This window comes from Elephas maximus, chromosome X, assembly GCF_024166365.1.
Source record: "Elephas maximus indicus isolate mEleMax1 chromosome X, mEleMax1 primary haplotype, whole genome shotgun sequence".
Classification (NCBI taxonomy): Eukaryota; Metazoa; Chordata; class Mammalia; order Proboscidea; family Elephantidae; genus Elephas; species Elephas maximus.
In genome coordinates this window covers 55,910,657-55,929,356 of record NC_064846.1, presented here as the reverse complement: position 1 = coordinate 55,929,356, position 18,700 = coordinate 55,910,657, and the positions used below count along the sequence as shown (strand labels likewise).

Below are 18,700 nucleotides of genomic sequence, written 5' to 3'. Positions count from 1 at the left end.
GTACTTATTGCAACTGTCTTCTTACATTTCCCACAGTTTTCTGGATGTGCTCAACTTGCTGGTAGTAGATTTCTGTACAGAATTAGCTCGGTCCTCTCCTCTTTACCTGGCTAATGCCTCCTATCTTAATCTCCAGTCTCGGCTTAAACATCACTTTCCGTGGGAAGTCTCCTCAGACAACCCTAATGGTTTGATTACCCTTAAGCTTCTAGTAACTCCACATCTTCACCACCTTCAGATACACTTTTCCATTTTAAAGGAGTCCAGAGCCTGTGAGTTCAAAGTTTCTCACAGGTGGTGGCTTCACACAGTGGACTGAGGACTCCAAACCAACCAAAAGCAAACCCATCACCTTCATGTCAATTCCGACTCGCAGTGACCCTATAGGACAGAGCAGAGCTTCCCAATAGGGTTTCCACGGCTGTAAATCTTTACACAAGCAGAGTGCCATGCCTTTCTCCCATGGGGCAGCGGGTAGTTTCAAACCACCAACCTTTGAGTTAGTGACCAAGCACTTAACGATTGCACCGCCAGGGCTCCAGAGCTTTCAGATATTTCGTCTGAAGATTTGCTCTGGGATTCACTTCTGCTGACCAAGTATTCACAATCGTCCATTTCTTATCCTATGCTCTGTCTTTCCCAAATTTTAGTCTGCCTTTGCTCCTTCCTACAGACGCCGGAAATCTGCTTTTCCCTAAGCCTGAGCAAGTACTAAAAAAACTGGAGAGGCAGGACTAAGATGGCAGAATAACCAGACACTTCCAGCGAGCCCTCTTACAACAAAGACGGGAAAAAACAAGTGAATCGAGTAGATCTCTGATAAGCTAGGAGCCCTGAACATCAAAGGCAAAGTTAGAAAATGAACTGAGCAGCAGGGGGAGGGAGAGTTGGATCAGAAGCGGAGAGGAGTTACTGGACCTAAAGTGGCTGCAGCAGGCTGCTGGTGGTGTTCAGTCCTACTTTCCTCAGGGAGAAGCAGCCAGCCATACAGCCTACTCAGACCTCCGGACCTAGAGAAGAATGTCGCTTATGGCAAAAGCTAAGCACTTGCGTACAGTTTACCGCTCCTCCGCTCCCAAGCCGGCGTAAATGGCTGTTGATTTCCCTGGGCCTGAGATAGGCCCATTTGAGTGCCCTGAGCCATGCTCCCGGACTTGGAGAAGGAATAAATTCACAACAGGGGGAAAAGATGATTTGCCAGCTCCACTAACCTGGGGAGCTCAGGACAGAAGCAGCTCCTGTCCAGGCATAAAAAGTCCTTGGATTTTGAATACCTTTCCCCCCTGCATGGACCTGTGTGGGCCTATTTCAGGAGAATAGGCCCTTGCTGGCAGACTAAAACTGTTTAAGCTGTGCAGTGGAGAGGTGAGTATTTGATATTTGACACTTTTTTATGCCTATTAAACAGAGTCCTTACCTACCCACATCAGGGGCCTAAGGACTGGTGGCTCCACTCAGGTCACCCAGCCACTCGCAAAATAGGTCCAAGCATAACTGGTACCTCCCAGCCCTTACAACCAAAAGCATTGGGTGCCCATGGTCCACCTGTAGAACCCACCCACCTGTACGCTCTAGGGAAAAAGGACTCTCTTTCCTCAGAGATAATCGTGGGATCGTTGTCAACGCCCTGCATTATTGAGTGTGTGACCCCTGCTGCAACCAGATACCGGTACCTAAACCAAATACCCATGACCCTCTAGGACTGTAGGACTGTGCCTGTTCCATACACTTTATGACCAGCTACCCGAGCTGAATCCACACAAGAAAAGTGAATGGATTCATAAGCTTGGATACCTGATAACAGCTCTAGCCATCTGGTGACAGGACCTCAGACCTTCAAAGGCAAAAATAATGAAGCTAGCTCACTCAAGCAACCCACTTGGGCATATCAAAACAAAACAAAGCAAGAAGCTACGATACAGTGAGCAAACATAAAAACAACTAGTACAATAACTTATAGATGGCTCAGAGACAATAGTCAGTATCAAGTCACATAAAGAACAGACCATGATCACCTCAGCAAGCTCTCAAAACAAAGAATCAAGGGATCTTCTAGATTAAAGTGCCTTCCTAAAATTACAGGATGCAGAATACAAAGATTAACATACAGAACCCTTCAAGACATCACGAAGGAAATCAGGCAATATGCAAAACAAGCCAAGGAACACACAGATAAAGCAGCTGAGGAAATTAAAAAGGTTATTCAGGAAAATAATGAAAAAGTTAATAAGCTGGAAAAACCCATAGACAGACAGCAATCAAAAATTCAGAAGATTAACAATAAAATTACAGAATTAGACAAGTCAATAGAAAGTCAGAGGAGCAGAATTGAGCAAGTGGAAGGCAGAATTTGTGAACTTGAAGATAAAGCACTTGGCACAAATACATGTGAAGAAAAATCAGGTAGAAGACTTTGGAAAAATGAAGAAACCTTAAGAATCATGTGGGATTCTAGCAAGAGAAAAACCTACCAGTTATTGGAGTACCAGAACAGGGAGGGATAAGAGAAAATACAGAGATAATTGTTAAAGGTTTGTTGGCAGAACACTTCCCTGATATCCTGAAAGATGAGAAGACATCTATCCAAGATGCTCATCGAACTCCACATAAGCCAGATTTTAAAAGAAAATCAGCAAGACATATTATAATCAAAAGTGCCAAAACTGAAGATAGAGAATTTTAAGAGCAGCTAGGGATAAACGAAAAGTCACCTACAAAGGGGAGACGATAAGAATAAGCTCGGACGACTCGGCTGAAACCCTGCAGGCAAGAAGGCAATGAGATGACTTATATAAAGCATTGATGGAAAAAAAAATTACGAGACAAGAATCATATATCCAGCAAAACTGTCTCTCAAATATGAAGGTGAAATTAGGACATTTCCAGATAAAAAGAAGTTTAGGGAAATTGTAAAAACCAAACCAAAACTGCAAGAAATACTAAAGGGATTTCTTTGGATAGAAAATCAATAATATCATGTATCAACCCAAGACTAGAACACTGGGCAGAGCAATCAGATGTCAACCAAGACAGGAAAATCAGAAGAATAAATCAAGATAAAAAAACAATCAAAACAGGGAAACAGCCATGTTATTATGTAAAAGAAGACAACATTAAAACAATAAAGAGGGACTAAGAAATGTAGTTGCAGATCTTGCATATGGAGAGGAAGACAAAGCGATACAAAGAAATAAAAGTTAGCTTTAAATTTAGAAAAATCGGGGTAAATATTAAGGTAACCACAAAGGAGACAAACCATCCGACAAACCAAAATAAAATACAGGGAAAAAACAGAGACTCAGCAGAGAGAAAATCAACACCACCAAATATGAGAAAAGACAATATATAAAGATCAACTATTCAGCACAAAAAATTAAGTGGGAAAAAGAAACCGTCAACAACACACAAAAAAAATCCATCAAAATGATAGCTTTAAATTCATACCTATCCATATTTACGCTGAATGTAAATGGACAAAATGCACCAATGAAGAGACAGAGAGTGGCAGAATGGATTTAAAAACAAGATCCATCTATATGCTGCCTACAAGAGACACACCTTAGACTTAGAGACACAAACAAACTAAAACTCAAAGGATGGAAAAAAATATATCAAACAAACAACAATCAAAAAAGAAGTGGCAATATTAATTTCTCACAACACAGACTTTAAAGTTAAATCCATCATAAATGATAAGGAAGGGCACTATATAATAATTAAAGGGACAATATACCAGGGGGATATAACCATATTAAATATTTATGCACCCAGCGACAGGGCTGCAAGATACATGAAACATACTCTAACAGCATTGAAAAATGAGATAGACAGCTGCACAATTATAGTAGGAGATATCAACACACCACTTTCAGTGAAGGACAGGACATCCAGAAAGAAGCTCAATAAAGACACGGAAGATCTAAATGCCACAATCAACCAAATTGACCTTATAGACGTACATGGAACTCTCCACCCAACAGCAGACAAGTATGCTTTCTTTTCTAGTGCACATGGGACATTCTCTAGAATAGACCACGTATTAGGTCATAAGGCAAGCCTTAGCAGAATCCAAAACATCAAAATATTACAAAGCATCTTCTCTGACCATAAGGCAATAAAAGTAGAAATCAAGAACAGAAAAAGCAGGGAAAAGCAATGAAACACTTGGAAACTGAACAATACCTTGCTCAAAAACCACTGGGTTGTATAACACAGTAAGGAGGGAATAAAGAAATTCATAAAATCCAATGAGAATTAAAACACTTCGTATCATAACCTTTGGGACACAGTGAAAGCGGTGCTCAGAGGTCAATTTATATCAATAAATACACACGTACAAAAAGAAGAAAGGGCCAAAGTCAAAGAATTCTCCCTACTACTAGAGGAAATAGAAAGAGAGCAACAAAAGAAATCTGCAGGCACTAGAAGAAAGGAAATAATAAAAAAAATAGAGCAGAGCTAAATGAAATAGGAAACAGAAAAACAATTGAAAGAGTTAACAAGACCAAAACTTGGCTCTTTGAAAAAATTGACAAAATTGATAAACCATTGGCCAAACTGTCAAAAGAAAAACAGGAGAGGAAGCAAATAACCCGAATATGAAATGAGATGGGTGATATTACAACAGACCCAAATGAAATTAAAAGAATCATATCAGGTTACTGCAAAAAAATTGTACTCTAACAAATCGGAAAACCTAGAAGAAATGAATGAATTCCTAGAAACACACTACCTTCCTAAACTAAAACAAACAGAGGGAGAACAGCTAAATAGGCCCATAACAAAAGAAGAGATTGAAAAGGTAATTTAAAAAACGCCCAACAAAAAAAAAAAGCTGGCCCAGACAGCTTCACTGCAGAGTTCTACCAAACTTTCAGAGAAGAGTTAACACCACTACTACTAAAGGTATTTTGGAGCATAGAAAAGGATGTAATGCTCCCAAACTCATTCTATGCAGCCAACATATCCCTGACGGCAAAACCAGGTAAAGACACACACACGAAAAATAATTACACACCTATATCCTTCATGAACTTAGATGTAAAAATCCTCAACAAAATTCTAGCCAATAATGAAAGGGACTGGTCAGCGGGTGGGAGAGAGATGCTGATGAAGAGTGAGCTAATTATATCAGGTGGACACTTGAGAGTGTGTTGGCAGCTCTTGTCTGGAGGGGGGATGGGAGGATAGAGAGAGAGGGAAGCTGGCAAAATTGTCACGAAAGGAGAGACTGAAAGGGCTGACTCAATAGGGGAAGAGCAGGTGGGAGTAAGATGTATGTAAACGTATATGTGACAGACTGATTGGATTTGTAAACGTTCACTTGAAGCTTAATAAAAGTTAATAAAAAAAATTCTAGCCAATAGAATTCAACAACATATAAAAAAAATAATTCACCATGACCAAGTGGGATTCATACCAAGTATGCAGGGATGGTTCAACATTAGAAAAACAATTAATGTAATCCACCACATAAATAAAACAAAAGATAAGAATCACATGATTTTATCAGTTGATGCAGAAAAGGCATTTGACAAAGTTCAACACTCATTCATGATAAAAACTCTCAGCAAAATAGGAATAGAATGAAAATTCCTCAACATAATAAAGGGCTTTTATAAAAAGCCAACAGCCAACATCACCCTAAATGGAGAGAGCCTGAAAGTGTTCCCTTTGAGATCGGGAACCAGACAACGACGCCCTTTATCACCGCTCTTATTCAACATTGTGTTGGAGGTCCTAGCCAGAGCAATTAGGCTAGATAAAGAAATAAAGGGCATCCAGATTGATAAGGAAGAAGTCAAAGTATCTCTATTTGCAGATGACATGATCTTATACACAGAAAACCCTAAGGAATCCTCCAGAAAACTACTGAAACTAATAGAAGAGTTCAGCAGAGCATGGGGATACAAGATAAACATACAAAAATCAGCTGGATTCCTCTACAGTAACAAAAAGAACATCGAAGAGGAATTCACCAAATCAATACCATTTACAGTAGGCCTCAAGACGGTAAAATACTTAGGAATAAATCTTACCAGAGATTTAAAAGACCTATACATAGAAAACTACAAGACACTACTGCAAGAGACCATTGTAAAAATGTCTATTCCACCAAAAGCAATCTATAGATACAATGCACTTCCAATCCAAAATCCAAAGACATTTTTTAATGAGATGGAGAAACAAATCACCAACTTCATATGGAAGTGAAAGAGGCCCCGGATAAATAAAGCATTACTGAAGAAGAACAAAGTGGGAGGCCTCACTCTACCTGATTTTAGAGCCTATTATACCACCACAGTAGTCAAAACAGCCTGGTACTGGTACAGCAACAGATACATAGACCAATGGAACAGAATTGAGAATCCAGACATCAATCCATCCACTTATGAGCAGCTGATATTTGACAAAGGTCCAAAGTCAGTTAAATGGGAAAAAGACAGTCTCTTTAACAAATGGTGCTGGCATAACTGTATATCCATCTGCAAAAAAAGGAAACACGACCCATACCTCAAAACATGCACAAAAACGAACTCAAAATGGATCAAAGACCTAAATATAAAATCTAAAATGATAAAGATCATGGAAGAAAAAATAAGGACAATGCTAGGAGCCCTAAAAAATGGCATAAACAGTATACAAAATATTACTAAAAATGCAGAAGAGAAACTAGATAACTGGGAGCTCCTAAAAATCAAACACCTATGCTCCTCCAAAGACTTCACCAAAAGAGAAAGACGATTACCTACAGACTGGGAAAAAGTTTTTAGCTATGACATTTCCATTCAGTGTCTGACCTCTAAATTCTACATGATACTGCAAAAACTCAACTACAAAAAGACAAATAACCCAATTAAAAAATGGGCAAAAGATATGAATGGACGCTCCACTAAAGAAGACATTCAGGCAGCTAACAGATACTTGAGGAAATGATCATGATCATTAGCCATTAGAGAAAAGCAAACCAAAAGTATAATGAGATTCCCTCTTACTCCAACAAGGCTGGCATTAATCCAAAAAACAGAAAATAATAAATGTTGGAGAGGTTACGGAGAGACTGGAACACTTATACACTGCTCATGGGAATGTAAAATGGTATAACCACTTTGTGGAAATCCATTTGGCGCTTCTTTAAAAAGCTAGAAATAGAACTACCATACCATTCTGCATTCCCACTCCTTGGAATATACCCTAGGTATTACTAAGTAAGAGCTTTTACACGAACAGATATATGCACACCCATGTTTATTGCAGCACTGTTTATAATAGAAAAAGGTGGAAGCAACCAAGGTGCCCATCAAAGGATGAACAGATAAATTATGCTATATTCACACAATGGAATACTGCACATCGATAAAGAACAATGATGAATCTTGTAAACATTTCATAACATGAAGGAATCTGGAAGGCATTATGCTGAGTGAAATCAGCCAGCTGCAAAAGGACAAATATTGTATAAGACCACTTTTATAAAAACTCAAGAAATAGTTAAAACAGAGAAGAGAATATTCTTTGATGGTTACAAGAAGAAGGAGGGAGGGAAGGGGTTTTCACTAATTAGATAGTAGACAAGAACTATTTTAGGTGAAGGGAAAGACAATACACAATACAGGCGAGGTCAGTACAACTGGACTAAACCAAAAGCAAAGAAGTTTCCTGAATAGTGAACGCTTCAAAGGCCAGCGTAGCAGGGGTGGGGGCTTGGGGACCATGGTTTCACAGGACATCTAAGTCGATTGGCATAGTAAAATCTACTAAGAAAACATTCTGCATCCCGCTTTGGAGAGTGGCGTCTGAGGTCTTAAACACTAGCAAGCGGCCATCTAAGATGCATCAATTGGTCTCAACCCACCTGGACCAAAGGAGAATGAAGAACACCAAAGATACAAGGTAATTATGAAACCAAGAGGCAGAAAGGGCCACATAAAGCAGAGAGTACATTAGCTTGAGACCAGAAGAACTAGATGGTGCCCGGCTACAACCGATGACCGTCCTGACAGGGAACACAACAGAGAATCCCTGAGGGAGCAGGAGAGCAGTGGGATGTAGAACTCAAATTCTTGTGCATAAAACCAGACTTAATGGACTGACTGAGACTAGAATGACAGAACGTCATGGTCCCCAGACCTTCTGTTAGCCCCAAACAGGAACCATTGCCAAAGCCAATTCTTCAGACAGGAATTGGACTGGACTATGGGATAGACAATGATACTGGTGAAGAATGTACTTTTTGGACCAAGTAGACACATGAGACTATGTTGGGAACTCCTGTCTGGAGGGGAGATGAGAGGGAAAAGGGGGTCAGAAGCTGGCTGAATGGACACAAAAAGAGAGAGTGGAGGTAAGGAGTGTGCTGTCTCATTACGGAGAAAAGTAATTAGGAGTATATAGCAAGGTGTTTATAATTTTTGTATGAGAGTCCAACTTGATTTCTAAACTTTTACTTCAAGCACAATAAAAATAAAAAAGAAAAGATTTACAGCCTTGAATACCCTATGAGGCAGTTTTACTCTGTTTTATAAGGTCGCTATGTGTCAGAATCGACTCCACAGCAGTGGGTTTGAGTTGATATACAATTGTCCTGTATATACATTATATATGCATTTTATATGAAAAAAATTTTTATTTATTTATATATATCTACACACACATATGTATCTTTTTATTTTCATTTGTAACATTAAATCACATGGTATGAGGAAAGCAACTTTACTTTTTGAGAACACTTTACGGTTGCTCAAGCCCCATTTTTTAAATAATTTCTATTGTGCTTTAAGTGAAAGTTTACAAATCAAGTCAGTCTCTCACACAAAAACTTATATATACCTTGCTAAAAAAAAAAAAACTTATACTCCCAATTACTCTCCCCCTAACGAGACAGCCCCCTCTCTCCTTCCGCTCTCTTTTCCTGTCCATTTCGCCAGCTTCTAACTCCCTCTATGCTCTCATCACCCCTCCAGGCAGGAGCTGCCCCCATACTCTTAAGTGTCCACTTGATCCAAGGAGCTCACTCCTCACCAGTATCCCTCTCCAACCCATTGTCCAGTCCAATCCCTGTCTGAAGAGTTGGCTTCGGGAATGGTTCCTGTCCTGGGCCAACAGAAGGACTGGGGGCTATGACCACCGGGGTCCTTCTAGTCTCAGTCAGACCATTAAGTCTGGTCTTTTTATGAGAATTTGGGGTCTGCATCCCACTGCTCTCCTGCTCCCTCAGGGGTTCTCTGTTGTGTTCTCCGTCAAGGTAGTCATTGGTTGTAGCCGGGCACCATATAGTTCTTCTGGTCTCAGGATGATGTAGTCTCTGGTTCACGTGGCCCATTCTGTTTCTTGGGCTCCTAATTACCTTGTGTCCTTGGTGTTCTTCATTCTCCTTTGATCCAGGTGGGTTGAGACCAATTGATGCATCTTAGATGCCACTCTCCAAAGTGGGATGCAGAATGTCTTCTTAATAGATTTTATTATGCCAATTGACTTAGATGTCCCCTGAAACCATGGTCCCCAAACCTGTGCCCCTGCAACACTGGCCTTCCAAGCATTCAGTTTATTCAGAAAACTTCTTTGCTTTGGGTTTAGTCCAATTGTGCTGACCTCCCCTGTATTGTGTGCTGTCTTTCCCTTCACCTAAAGTAGTTCTCATCTGCTATCTAATTATTTTGGTTTCTCTCCTACCTTCCGTCCCTTCCCCCCTCGTAACCACAGAAGAATGTTTTCTTCACAGTTTAAACTCTTTCTCAAGTTCTTATAATAGTGGTCTTATACAATATATGTCCTTTTGCAGCTGACTAATTTCACTTAGCATAATGCCTTCCAGGTTCCTCCATGTTATGAAGTGTTTCACAGGTTCCTCACTGTTCTTTAATGATGCGTAGTATTCCATTGTGTGAATATAACATTATTTATCCATTCATCTGTTGATGGGCACCTTGGTTGCTTCCATGTATTTGCTATTGTAAACAGTGCTGCAATAAACATGGGTGTGCATATATCTGTTCATGTAAAGGCTCTTATTTCTCTAGGATACATTCCAAGGAGTGGGATTGTTGGATCATATGGTAGTTCTATTTCTAGCTTTTTTAAGGAAGCGCCAAATCGATTTCCAAAGTGGTTGTACCACTTTACATTCCCACCAGCAGTGTATAAGTGTTCCAATCTCTCCACAGCCTCTCCAACATTTATTATTTTTTGTTTTTAGGATTAATGCCAGCCTTGTTGGAGTGAGATGAAATCTCATCATAGTTTTCATCTGCATTTCTCTAATGTCAAGCCCCATTTTTTGAAGGATATATCTGATGGGAAACACCATCACAAACTACACGTAAAACATATAGCATAGTAAATTCAACCAGAATATGCTCCTTGTTGATGGCTGGGAAGTCTAATAATAATACTATTGGTAAAAAGAAGAGACTGTCTACTCATGGGTCTACTCATAACTTACAAAGTATCATTTAGGTACCATACTGTTTTCCAAGTATTATCTCATTTAGTCTTAACCACAGACATAGGGTAGGTCTCATTCTCATACTCATTTTAGAAAGGAAGATATGTGATTCAGAACAGAGAGAAAGCTTGCTAAGATCACCCAACCATCACCTAGTGCAGTCTAGATGAAAAACTCAGTTTATATGACCCCAAAGCCCTCATCCCTGAGCAAAGTTACATGGAGTGTTACTCCGTGTGACAGCTGAGGCCAGAAAGGGGAAGTGGCTCACTCACACACACACACTCATACATACTCAAACATACACATATGTACTCTCTCACACACACACTCACATACACACACTCACAAACACTCACACACTCAGATACTCCTCACGTTCTGTTATCACAACACAAGAATTCTCTCGAGATGGTATGCTGGGCCAAGAGGACACATGCAGCTCACAGGTACTGACAGACGGCCCTGTGAAGTGCGCCCAGAACCGCACCCTTCAGCAGCCTACAAAGACGGAAAGGATGCCATCCACACATTGTGTACAATAGGGAGTATGTGAAACACTGTGAATCCCAAACAACATGGAGTTGAAAAATTGATGAGGCCACATCCATAGGATAGCATTGCAGTCAGGCATTAAAGACACGTTGTCATGAAAACAATGATGAGAGAGGATTTGTTGCCTGTCAGATTAGGAACACTTCACATTCTTTCCCATGAGTGGAGAAAAGGCACTTTCATACGGCGTCATTAGGAATAGGAATTAGTTGTAGAATTTTTGAATGTAATGTATTAACTTAAAATTTTATAGACTTTATGCTTTGGAAAAAACACATTTAAAAACTTATAAAGACATGTTTACAAAGATATTTGCTCATCTATGAGCAAGGGTGTTAAGTATACTATTGTTTGTAATAGAAAAACTGATACAGGAAGGAAGTTTTCAGCAGGATGGTACTGGTGAAATAAACTTGTGCTTCCACACAGTGTAACACCAGGCTAATGTAAAAAAAAAAAAACACATTAAAAATGTTATCCTAGAAATGTATTTACATGGGAAGATGGTCACAGCAAGTGCAAAAGGACATTACAAAGGTAACAAGTGGCATCAATCCATTTTTGCTTATATAGATATCTAGCTGTTTACCCAGAAGGCTCGAAGCACAAAAAAGAAAAAGGATCTTTTTCTTCCACTCACATAGAGCTTTCCCTTCAGCATAAAAACCGAATGCACCTCCCGTCTGGAGGCCTTCTGTATTCCTGCACCCTGGGTATGCCTCCTTTGCCACCCAGCCTTCCAGAAAGCTCTCTCTCATGGGTTTAGGCCACTGCCTCTGCTCCCACTTTTCTGCTCTGCCAAGTTCAGGCTGCAGTTCAGGCTTCTGTCACGAGGTGGCGCCGAGGTACCTCCCCACTCTCAAACTTCTCTGCAGAGGGGTTGATAAAAGGACCAAAAACCACAATACCCTCTCTTAAAACCCAGGTTATGAACCTATGTACAGAATGATTCTGATTCTGTCTGACAAAGGTACAGGCATAAAATAAGACTATAGAAACACAGGCTCTGAGCACCCTGAGGGTGAAACACCAGGTAGCTGTAGCGTACCTTGGTGTGCCAGAGGGCAGCACAGCGCAGAGCCTCGTGGGCGGGGGTGACTGAGAGGATGGGGGCGTCGCAGCGAGGTCTGGGCAGCTGTGTCCAGAGTGGCCTGGAGAAGGGTGACAGAATAGGAGAGTGGGAGGCCTCTGTAGGGATGGGGTGATGTAGTGTGGAACCCTGCTCTCTTGCCGGGGCCCTCTCTGCAGTGTGGACGTGTTAGCTGACACTCATGAGGGAAGAGACAAATCAATGAATGAGACAGAGAGTTGGGGTCAAAAGAAAATGTAACTGCTTTAATATACATACGAATTTTTCAAACCGAATTGATATCATAACAAACAAGCCGTTTCGTGATGTTTGTTTCAACGCGCAAAACCCACTTTTCCTTAAAAAGGAAAAGAAACGACAACGGATGGCACTTGGTGGCTAGGCCCAGGATTGCAACACCGAGAGTGAGAACAGGGGGCTCAGGAAGGATAGAGGGGTGGAGGTTGGGATCTTGGCTTAATGGTAGCAGACAGAGTGTTCTGGAAGTTTTCAACCATTGGCAACAACCTCTTTGTATCCATCATTTTCCAGAATATTCAAACATGAGACTGGAAGTGAACAACAGTCTGAGCAGAATGTAAAGCTGCACCTGTGCGTATTTGGGGTGAGAGAGCTAGAGGAGACCTAGACACACACACACACACACACACACACACGAGCAGTCAAAACAATTATTTTTATCTACTTCGGTTCCCCATAAAACTCAATAAAATGAACCTGCACACACATTACTTGGTTATCAATCTGTACATGAGTATTTTGTCTTCCAAATTTGTAAAATACCTTATCTCCTGAGTGCAAGATTTCAAACAACATATGAAAGTATAATTATAAACTGAAATTACCCTGTATCTCTCATGGGCTGGACTCACACCCCCTGACCCCAAGAGGTGTGTTGTCAATGGAATGGAGCATGTTCTCTGCATTGTTCCTGTCGGCGAGGTAGACACAAACACGTACACCTAGACAGCCACACCTAGAGAGGAAGTACATTACTCATCTTCCTTTGCAATTTGTCTTTGTCACTAAATGTTCATTAGTTAATATTAATCCTCAGGATTTATATTTGCATCTCATCAGTTCTTCTGGTCCTGGCACATTTTAACCTCCTTACTGTTCATGTATATTTTACTGTGAATTCTCTGTTGAAATTACTTGCCAATCTCTGTTTGTTAGTGAGTGTGCTTCACAAACCATGAATACCAACACGGTATCTGAGATGCACCGGTAGTTAACAAATGTTTTCTCCCTGATTTTAAAGTTTCTACAATATTGTATTGAGTAATAATAATACCCCCCAAAATATTACTATTAATTAATTCAATAATAATATTGAAAACTGTACAGGTCATCATTTAAAAAAAGATAAAGTTAAACAACACCCCAGAAACCCTGGAGGCTTGGAGACAAAATGTGAAAACTTCTTAGAATAGTGTCAGTTAGGGCTGATCCAGAGACAACAAAGTTCTTTCCCGATTTACTTAAACTCCCCTTAAATCAGAACCCTTATATGGGTAAAGGGTCAAATAATGGGTAACCTGATAGCTGTTAGGATTCAAGGAGATGAGATATAAAGTGTACCTCGCATAAAAGTAGTTCTCTGGCTATTAATGTCCTTCCCTCTAGATCACCTGCCCCAGGGCAACACCTGTACTCTGCCTGAGGTCCACTCACCTCTTCAGGGATGGGACGATTGATGTGGCCCTGCCCCCAGGTCTCTTGGCACAAAAGGTAGGAGTTCATCTCCACTATCATCTTGTTCACCACATGGTTGAGTAGGTATCATGGGGCCACAATAGCAGGGGGTGTAAAAGGGCCATTTCTCAAGCCCTGGAAGTCCGTGTTCTAAAGGGGAGGCTGCTCGGTGTCTTCTAGGGAGGGCACGGGAGGGAACCTCATTGCAACTGTGCCGCTTATCTAGAGCGGTGACTCATGTCCTGTTACCCTGAGCTTGTTCTTCTGTGAAATCGGACTCACCATACCTTCCCCACAGAGCTGTTCTGAGGGACAGATGAGAAAACTCAGAGCACAGCGTATATGGCAGGTAGCAGGACTTCAATCACCCTTTAAATGTTGAGGTACAGCAGTAGGGGCTGGCTGAGCCTATGGTAATACAAGAATGGCGTTGTCGTTCTTCATGGCATACTGTCTGGCACACAGCAGCCACTCAGTACGTGGTTATGAATGAATGAAGGTGACTGCTGGGTTCAGTCTCTGGTGAGCACCCACCTCATCACACAGGGCCTACAAGGATGCAGGGCCTGAGCACCTCTGTCCAATGGATGCTGGATGCCCTCCACTCCAGAGTCCAAGGGCAGCATGCTTCAGGAGATCTCATCCCTTCTCTCCCTGTGGGACCCAGAGCCAGGCCCCTTCCACAACTTTCCTTCCATTCTGGGTGTTGAATTGGGGTCTCCCTATGCAGAGGCCTGGAAGGATGGGTGGTGTGGGTGATTTCCAGAACATTCCTCCCTACCACATACCTGTGGAGGTGATGGGTTAGAACCTCAGCAAAGGAAGCTCGTTGCTGTCCTAAGACGAAAGCTGGACGCTGTGATGTAGTGCACTTGAGCCAGGCTGGAAGTGGGTGTGGCTGGACAGTGGTCACCATATCGCTGGCCTCCCAGCCAAGCACTCACGCCCTACTCTCTCCATCTGCCCGTCTGTGTATCAGTGTGTCTGTGCCCAGGGCCCCAGGACCAGGAGAAGTAATGGTATATAAAGGGAACCTCCATGCCCACTTCAGGGATGATGATTCAGGCGCAGAGAGTGTGGGGAAGACCAAATGGGAGTGGTCACCCTTCCAGAGATAAGACAGGCACAAAACCAGGCCAGAAAACTCCCTCTGTGATGTAGCAAAGGTGTAAAGGAGAGTGAATTTGAAACTCCTCATTCCTGTCCCTGAGGATCAGGAAGAATCAAACCATCTCAACCTTCACTCCCACATATCAGCTGTGTGACCCTGGGCAAGTCTCTCAATGTCTCTGTGCCTTGGTTGTTGGGTTGAAAATGCAGTATTTGACACGGTTTCTACAGAATGATCCTCCCTAGAATTAGAGAAATACATAAGGATGAAAAAAGTTTGGTGATTCTCTATTCTATATGCCATATGCATTTATTTAATAAATATTTAATGGGGTATCTATTATGTGCCAGCACCCACAAGGCCATACACCATGTCTCCATCTCAGAACTTTCTCCTGGGTTCAACCACCCACTGGAAATGTGTATCTAGAGCAGTGGTTCTTAAATGGGAGAGATTTTGCTCCTTCTTCTTTTTGTTTGTGTGCGTTTATTGATATAAATTGACCTCTGAGCACTGCTTTCACTTTGTCCCATAGGTTCTGATAGGCAGTGTTTTCATTCTCATTGGATTCTATGAATTTCTTCATTCCATCCTTAATGTCTTCCATAATCCAGCCTTTTTTGAGCAGGGCATTTTTTAGTTTCCAAGTGTTTGATTTCTTTTCCCTGCTTTTTCTCTTATTGATTTCCACTTTTATGGCCTTATGGTCAGAGAAGATGTTTTGTAATATTTCAATGTTTTAGATTGTGCTAAGTCTATTCTAGAGAATGTTTCATGTGCACTAGAAAAGAAAGTATACTTGGCTGCTGTTGGGTGGAGTGTTCTGTATCCATCTGTAAGGTAGAGTTGGTTGATTGTGGCATTTAGATCTTCCGTGTCTTTATTGAGCTTCTTTCTGGATGTTCTGTCCTTCACCGAAAGTGCTGTGTTTATGTCTCCTACTATAATTGTGGAGCTGTTTGTCTCACTTTTCAAGGCTGTTAGAGTTTGTTTCATGCATCTTGCCATCCTGTAATTGGGTGCATAAACATTTAATACGGTTATATCCTCCTGGCATATTGTCCCTTTAATCATTATATAGTGTCCTTCCTTTTCCTTTGTGGTAGATTTAAGTTTAAAGTCTATTTTGTCAGAAATTAATATTGCCATTCCTGTTCTTTTTTGATTGTCATTTGCTTGATTTTTTTTTTCCATCCTTTGAGTTTTAGTTTGTGTCTCTAAGTCTAAGGTGTGACTCTTACAGGCAGCATATAGACGGATCGTGTTTTTTAATCCATTCTGCCACTCTCTGTCTCTTTATTGGTGCATTTAGACCATTAACATTCAGCGTAATTACGGAAAGATGAGTTTAGTGCTGTCATTTTGATCTCTTTTTTTGTGTGTGTATTGTTGACAGTTTCTTCTTCCCATTTAATTTAATGTGCTGAGTAGTTTATATATCGTTTTTTCGTCTTCTTCGTTTTTGTTGACTTTATTTCTGCTGAGTCTCTATTTTTTCTTGTATTTTGTTTTGATGAGTAGGATAGTTAGTCTCCTTTGTGCCTACCTTAATGTTTACCCCTATTTTTCTAAGTTTACACCTAACTTTTATTTCTTTATACCGCCTTGTATTCCTATAGCCTTATTGTATTCATTTTTATTTCTATATTGCATTCTACTATATGATTGTACCAGAATTTGTTATTCAGAACAATGTGTTGATGGGCTTTTGGTTTGTTTTCACAATTGGGATATTAAAAGGAGTGCTGCAAAGGACCTTCTTGTGCACGCCTGTTGGGGATTCTGGGGGTGCACCTGTGGGTCCCATGGGGTGTTATCAGGGAGGCACAATCTGCTAGATAGGGTCAAAATGCTCTACAAAGTCATTGTACCAGTTTACAATCCAACCAGTTTTCTGTGGGAGGTCCTGTTTCTCTACATTGTTCACCTAATGGGGAGGTTAAATGCCTGGGTCCACTCATGGGCTTTGACTGAAGCACATGGGGGTCATTGTTGCAGCTCTTCCTCTTAGCTGTGTGACCCAGGAGCACGTGCTTAACCTCTCTGGGACTCACTCTTTTCATCTGTAAAAGGAAGTCTTGATACCAAGCAGAATACCTAGAACATGTAGTTGTTGTTTTTAAGTACCCTGAAGCCAGTTCGAAATCATAGTGACCCTGCATACAACAGAACAAAACACTGCCCAGTCCTGTGCCATCCTCACAATAGTTGTTATGCTTGAGCCCATTGTTGTAGCCACTGTGTCAGCCGATCTCGTTGAGGGTATTCCTCTTTTTGCTGACCCTCTACTTTACCAAGCATGACGACCATGTCCAAGGACTGCTCCCTCCTGATAACTTCTCCAAAGTATGTGAGATTTGGTCTTGCCATCCGTGCTTCTATCTAGCATTCTGGCTGTACTTCTTCCAAGACAGATTTATTCATTCTTCTCGCACTCCATGGTATATTCAATATTCTTCACCAACACCACAGTTCAAGGCATCAATTCTTCTTTGGTCCTTCTTATTCATTGTCCAGCTTTCACATGCATATGAGGTGATTGAAAATGCCATGGCTTGGGTCAGGGATGCCTTAGTCCTGAAAGTGGCATCTTTGCTTTTCAGTTCTTTAAGAGGTCTTTTGCAGCAAATTTGCCTAATGCAACACGTTATTTGATTTCCTAACCTCTGCTCCCATGAGTATTGTTTGTGGATCCAAGTAAAATTAAATCTTTGACAACTCCAATCTTTTCTCCATTTATCATGATCCTTATTGTTCCACTTATGAGGATTTTTGTTTTCTTTATGTTGAGGTGTAATCCATACTGAAGGCTGTGTTGTTTGATCTTCATCAGTGAGTGCTTCAAGTCTTCTTGACTTTCAGCAAGCAAGGTTTCATCATCTGCATATCCCTGGTTGTTAATAAGTATTCTTCCAGTTCTGATGCTGCATTCTTCTTCTTATAGTTCAGCTTCTCAGATCATTTACTTCTCATACAGTCTGAGTAAGTATGTTGAGGAGATACAACCCTGATACACAACTTCCCTGACTTTAATCCCTGCAGAATCCACCTGTTCTATTCAAACAACTGCCTCTTGGTCTATGTGCAGGTCCCTCATGAGCACAATTAAATGTTCTGAAATTCTTATTCTTCCCAATGTTATCCATAATTTGTCATGTCCACACAGTTAAATACCTTCACATAATCAATAAAACACTGGTAAACATCTTTTTGGTATTCTCTGCTTTCACCCAATTCCCAGGGTTGATATCCCTTGTTTCACATCCTCTTCTGAATCTCACTTGAACTTCTGACAGTTCTCTGTCCATGTACTGCTGCAACTGCTTTTAAATGATCTTAACTAAAATTTTATTTGTGTGTGGTATTAATGATATTGCTCTATAATTTCTGCGTTCTACTGGATCACCTTTCTTGGGAATAGGCACAAATATGGATCTATTCCAGTTGGTTGGCCAGGAAGCTGCCTTCCATATTCCTTGGCATAGACGAGTGAGCACTTCCAGAGCTCCCTCTTTTTGTTGAAACATCTCAATTCATATTCCTTCAAATCCTGGAGTTTTTTTTTTTCACCAGTGCCTTCATGGCCTCTTGGACCTCTTCTTTTAGCACAGTCTGTTCTTGATCATATGCTACCTCCTGAAATGGTTAAATATCGATCAATTAATTCTTTTTGGTACACTGATTGTGTGTATTCCTTCCATCTTCTTTTGATGCTACCTGTGCTGTTCAAAATTTTCCCTGTAGAATGCTTCAATAGTACAACTCAAAGCTTGAATTTTTTCTTCAGTTTTTTTCAGCTTGAAAA

The 18,700-nt window shown here is 40.9% G+C and overlaps 2 protein-coding genes and 1 pseudogene across 7 annotated transcripts in view; 1 reads left to right on the top strand and 2 right to left on the bottom strand.

Moving 5' to 3' along the window:
- Positions 1-13,844, bottom strand: part of LOC126068710 (nuclear RNA export factor 3-like) — a 31,104-nt pseudogene extending 17,260 nt beyond the window's left edge.
- Positions 1-18,700, top strand: part of LOC126069623 (protein BHLHb9-like) — a 283,683-nt gene that overhangs the window by 74,311 nt on the left and 190,672 nt on the right. The window lies entirely within an intron of this gene.
- LOC126069639 (protein BHLHb9-like) overlaps positions 1-18,700 on the bottom strand; it is a 241,386-nt gene that overhangs the window by 172,022 nt on the left and 50,664 nt on the right. The gene's annotated exons all lie outside the window — the stretch shown is intronic.